At 47.8% G+C, this 6000-nt stretch overlaps 1 protein-coding gene across 1 annotated transcript in view; it reads left to right on the forward strand.

Moving 5' to 3' along the window:
* LOC111977959 (CUB and sushi domain-containing protein 1-like) overlaps nucleotides 1–6000 on the forward strand; it is a 638095-nt gene that overhangs the window by 490661 nt on the left and 141434 nt on the right. The gene's annotated exons all lie outside the window — the stretch shown is intronic.

Here is a 6000-nt window from a genome sequence, read left to right on the forward strand (position 1 = left end):
TATGAAAACAAATACACAGTTAGCATAAACATTTCCAATAAACAATGAAAACACCCCTGAGAAACGGGAGAAACCAAATAACGAGGTTTGCAGCCTGTGCCTATCTTCAACGGCACGCTCAAATAGGAGCCAATTCACAGTGGTGGTGAGTAGAGAACAGGACAGGTTGGCGTTACCAAACAGATTAAATACAAACTGAAAGATTAGTGGAATCTGTGTGGGTAGCTGGACAGGTAGGATGAATGACAGTGAAGGTGAACAGGTGGTCACGTGTCAGKTGACAGAGGAATGGATGAGACTGAGGCAGGAATTCCTTTAACCATAAAGTGGTATATTTACTGAGTAGTCTGTGGTGGATTCATGGACGCACAGAACTTCTGGAGCAGACAGAGTTAAGAGAAAGAGGCGAGATCAGGTGATGGCGTTTTCCTCCTTTTATGTGGATGAGATCTGTTGGTCATTGCCACCTGACCTAATTAAAGCGCCCCTGGCCCAGCTGAGTAAGTGGCCATGAATTAAAGAATTATTCCACCAACTCCATGGGCCTTTTCTACACAAACATTTCTAAATAAATAATAATAATAACCAGACGCTTTGACAGACCAGACTTTGATTACAAAATACATGTAACAGTGTTTGAAAGATGGTACCGAAAGACCATGGCTGACGTTTTACATTATCCCAACCAATTGTGCAATTTTGTTATTTTTTTTGCGTTTTGTGTAACTTTTTTTTTTACTTATTCAAATCAAATSAAATGTATTTATATAGCCCTTCTTACATCAGCTGATATATCAAAGTGCTGTACAGAAACCCAGCCTAAAACCACAAACAGCAAGCAATGCAGGTGTAGAAGCACGGTGGCTAGGAAAAACTCCCTAGAAAGGCCAAAACCTAGGAAGAAACCTAGAGAGGAACAATGCTATGAGCGGTGGCCAGTCCTCTTCTGGCTGTGCCGGGTGGAGAGTATAACAGAACATGGCCAAGATGTTCAAATGTTCATAAATGACCAGCATGGTCAAATAATAATAATCACAGTAGTTGTCGAAGGTGCAACAAGTCAACACCTCAGGAGTTAAAGTCAGTTGCTTTTCATAGCCGATCATTGAGAGTATCTCTACCGCTCCTGCTGTCTCTAGAGACTTGAAAACAGCAAGGTCTGGGACAGGTAGCACGTCCGGTGAACAGGTCAGGGTTCCATAGCTGCAGGCAGAACAGTTGAAACTGGAGCAGCAGCACGGCCAGGTGGACTGGGGACAGCAAGGAGTCATCATGCCAGGTAGTCCTGAGGCATGGTCTTGGCTCAGGTCCTCCGAGAGAGAGAAGAAAGAAAGAGAATTAGAGAGAGCATACTAAATTCACACAGGACACCGGATAAGACAGGAGAAACGCCAGATATACAGACTGACCCTAGCCCCCGACACATAAACTACTGCAGCATAAATACTGGAGGCTGAGACAGGAGGGGTCAGGAGACACTGTGGCCCATCCGATGATACCCCCGGACAGGCCAAACAGGCAGGATATAACCCCACCACTTTGCCAAAGCACAGCCCCCACACCACTAGAGGGATATCTTCAACCACCAACTTACCACCAGAGACAAGGCCGAGTCTAGCCCACAAAGATCTCCGCCACGGCACAACCCAAGGGGGGCGCAACCCAGACAGGAACCACGTCAGTGACTCAACACACTCAAGTGACGCACCCCTAAGACAACATGGAAGAGCACCAGTAAGCCAGTGACTCAGCCCCTGTAATAGGGTTAGAGGCAGAGAATCCCAGTGGAGAGAGGGGAACCGGCCATGCAGAGACAGCAAGGGCGGTTCGTTTCTCAGAGCCTTTCCGTTCACCTTCACACTCCTGGGCCAGACTACACTATTGTGTACATAATGTTGGTGCTACTGTCTCTTATGACCGAAAATAAGTTCTGGACATCAGAAAAGCGATTAATTACCGCGGACTGAAGAAACTTCCTTTAAAGAGTCCGACGAGAAGGATATCCTGCTTTCACTGGAACAGGCCCAGATCCACACCTTTTGCATGAAGAAATCCGGAGTCTGAGAATCCGGAGTCGAGCGAGTAAACTCCCAATGCCTTCCATTCTTCTTGCTAACTGTGCAATCGTTCGAAAATAAAATTGATGCCTAATATTAAGATTACCTACCAACGGGACATTAAAAACTGCAACATCTTATGTTGTTTCACCGAGACGTGGCTGAACGAAGAAACTGACAATATAGAGCTAGCAGGTTTTCCATGCACCGGCAGAAAATATATGCTACCTCTGGTAAGACGAGGGGTGATGGTGTGTGTCTTTTGTCAATAACAGCTGGTGCGCAATGTCTAATATTAAAGAAGTCTCGAGGTATTGCTCTCCTGAGGTAGAGTACCTTATGATAAGCTGTCGACCACACTATCTACCAAGAGAGTTCTCATCTTTATAATTCGTAGCCGTCTATTTAGCACCACAAAGCGAAGCTGGCACTAAGACCGCTCTTAACCAACTCTATAAGGCCATAAGCAAAGAACAAAATGCTCACCAGAAACTGCGCTCCTAGTGGCCGGGGACTTTAATGCAGGCAAACTTTAATCAGTTTTAGCAAGTTTTAGTGTCCTACCTGGGTCCTACTTTAATCAGTTTTAGTGTCCTACCTGGGTTCATACCTGGCTGACCGGGGTGTCGGCGGTGGAAATCGGCGATGAGGGCCAGGTCCAAGATGTCTTTAGCAGGAACCCAGCACCTCTCTTCCGGGTCATAACCCTCCCAGTCAACCAGGTACTGGAAACCACTACCCCGTGGTCGATCCTTCAGGAGTTCGAGGGTGTAATAGAGGAACTGTATAGGCGTGAGAGAGCGTCAGGCTTCACATTTTTTGACCCTGGTTTGGTAAGAAATGGTGAAGTTGAATCTGGTAAACAAGAGGGCCCACCGGGCCTKCATGGAGTTGAGGCGCTTGGCTGTACGGAGATATTCTACRTTTTTATGGTCGGTCCAGACCAAGAATGGCTGTTCTGCTCCTTCCAGCCAGTGCCTCCACTCTTCCAACGCCATCTTAACCGCCAGGAGTTCTCGATTGCCTACATCGTAGTTCCTCTCTGCAGGATTGAGACGATGGGACAGGAAGGCACAGGGATGAAGCTTTTGGTCCTGGGCTGATCGCTGGGACAGGATGGTCCCCAGTCCAACATCCGAAGCATCAACTTCCACCACAAATTGACGTGAGGGGTCTGGATGGATGAGGATGGGAGCTGTTGTGAACCAATTCTTCAGGTCCACAAAGGCTTTGTCGACAGCTGGAGACCATTTGAATGGTGCCTTGGGAGAGGTGAGTGCCGAGAGGGGGGCAGCCAGGGTGCTGTAATCCAGAATGAAACGGCGGTAGAAGTTAGCAAAACCAAGAAACCGTTGCAACTGCACCCTGGACGTTGGTTGAGGCCAATCCACCACTGCTTTCACCTTTTCAGGATCTATCTGAATATTACCCTCAGCAATACATATCCCAGAAAGGTGATGRTGGAGTGGTGGAACTCACACTTCTCGGCTTTCACAATCAATTGGTTCTCCAGGAGGCSCTGAAGAACCTGTCTGACATGAAGTACATGTTCTTGGGCAGATCAGGAAAAAAGAGGATGTCGTCAACGTAAACGAAAACAAAACGGTTTAGCATGTCCCGGAGCACATCGTTGACCAAAGCCTGGATAACAGCGGGGGCATTTGTGAGTCCAAATGGCATGACCTGGTACTCATTATGTCCACTGGCTGTGTTGAAGGCTGTCTTCCACTCATMCCCCTCACATAACCAAACCATGTGGTAGGCATTTCGAAGGTCCAACTTGGAAAACATGGTGGCTCCCTGGAGAGGTTCAAACACAGAGGAGAGGTAGGGGATAACAATTTTTTACCGTTAAGTCACCGGTAGTCAATGCACGGACGCAGNCCCCTCACATAACCAAACCATGTGGTAGGCATTTCGAAGGTCCAACTTGGAAAACATGGTGGCTCCCTGGAGAGGTTCAAACACAGAGGAGAGGTAGGGGATAACAATTTTTTACCGTTAAGTCACCGGTAGTCAATGCACGGACGCAGKGTCTTGTCCTTCTTTTCCACAAAGAAAAACCCTGCGCCGGCAGGAGATGCAGACGGACGAACGGCCTCCTCTATGTACTCCTCCATAGCTTTGGTCTCTGGTCCGGACAGAGAATACMACCGACCCAGAGGTGGTGTAGTGACTGGCAGAGAATCAATAGCACAGTTATAAGGACGGTGCGGGGKAAAGGAAGTAGCACGTGCCTTACTGAACACTTCCAGGAGATCATAGTATTCAGTGGGAATAGCTGAGACACCCACAGTCTTGCTAACATCCYGAGGAAGGCGACTTGGGGAAGGCTGTGCTGGCAAAATGGGCCCCAACCCAGGATGGAGCTTGTGGTCCAGTCAATCACCGGATTGTGCTTTTGTAGCTAGGAACATCCCAAAACGACACGAACATGGGGAGATGCAATGAGGAGGAACTGTATAGTCTCATTGTGGTTACCAGAAACCCGTAATTGAACGGGCACAGTACTATGAGTGACTTCCCCTATAGAGCGGCCGTACAGTGCCCTAGCATCCATGGGAACARAGAGAGGCTGAGTGGGAATACCAAGCTCTGAAGCAATAGTGGCATCCATAAAACTTTCATCAGCCCCAGAGTCAATGAGTACTCGGAGAAACTTAGATTGGTCTCCCCACAGCACAAGCACAAAAAAGGGTGTGCGGGTGATGGGAATTAGGAACTCCCAGTCTGACTCACCATAGTGCTGGTACCCATTAGAGACAAGGGTTTCCTAATAGGGCAGGTAGCTATAAAATGTCCTGCCCCTCCACAGTACAGACAATAGTTACTGTTCATGCTCCGTGAGCATTCCCCAACTGATAACCTAGCTCTTCCCAACTGTATAGGCTCAGGAGTATCCAACTCACCCATCGTAGAATCACGAGAGTGCTCGGGTGGCTTCGAATCCTCTCGGAAAAGCTGCCWTCTGAAAAACTTCCGGATTCCCTCGAAGGTGAACGAGCCRTAGCGGGTGCACGAGTGTGCACGAGACCTCCTCTCACTCCTACGTTCCCTTAGGAGTCCATTGATTTTGATGGTTAGGGCGATAAGGGAGTCGAGGTCAACCGGCAATTCCCGAGCAGCTAGCTCATCCTTTACATCCTCAGGTAATCCGTGCAGAAAAGTATYGAAAAGAGACGTGCGAAAATCATCCGCCTAGTCTGCTACACTACGGGAGTTCTGGCATAAGTCAAGCAGTTCACTGGCCACCTTTCTCCCAGATACCGGAGACTCAAATACCTTTCTCACCGTTGCCATAAATTCCTCCAGATGACCTCCAGATCGTTGCTCCCAAACTGCCGTAGCCCAGGAGAACGCCCTTCCCGACATAAGCGTAATGATATATGCTATCTTCGATCGGTCTGAAGGAAACGAAGATGGCTCAAAAATAAGCGAGCACTGAGAGGAGGTGGTCGTAAGCGGGGTTCTCGGGGAGCTGGAATAGGCTATACAAACTCACCACAGAGAGGCAAAAAATTGCTGGGTGATTGGGGTTTTTCAGAGGTGGCAGGCAGCCTCTGAGCTATCTCCCTGATTTGCTTCATAATAGCCTTTAACCTCTCTGGTACAAGTGGGACGGTAGCGTCCCATCTCGACAACAGCCAGTGAAATTGCAGGGCGCCAAATTCAAAACAACAGAAATCCCATAATTAAAATTCCTCAAACATACAAGAGTTATACACAATTTTAAAGATAAACTTCTTGTAAATCCAACCACAGTGTCCGATTTCAAAAAGGCTTTACTGCGAAAGCACACCATGCGATTATGTTAGGTCAGCGCCTAGTMACASWAAACCATACAGCCATTTTCCAGCCAAGGAGAGGGCTCACAAAAGTCAGAAATAGCGATTAAATTAATCACTAACCTTTGATGATCTTCATCAGATGGCACTCATAGGAC

The sequence above is a fragment of the Salvelinus sp. IW2-2015 genome, linkage group LG18, assembly GCF_002910315.2.
Source record: "Salvelinus sp. IW2-2015 linkage group LG18, ASM291031v2, whole genome shotgun sequence".
Lineage (NCBI taxonomy): Eukaryota > Metazoa > Chordata > Actinopteri > Salmoniformes > Salmonidae > Salvelinus > Salvelinus sp. IW2-2015.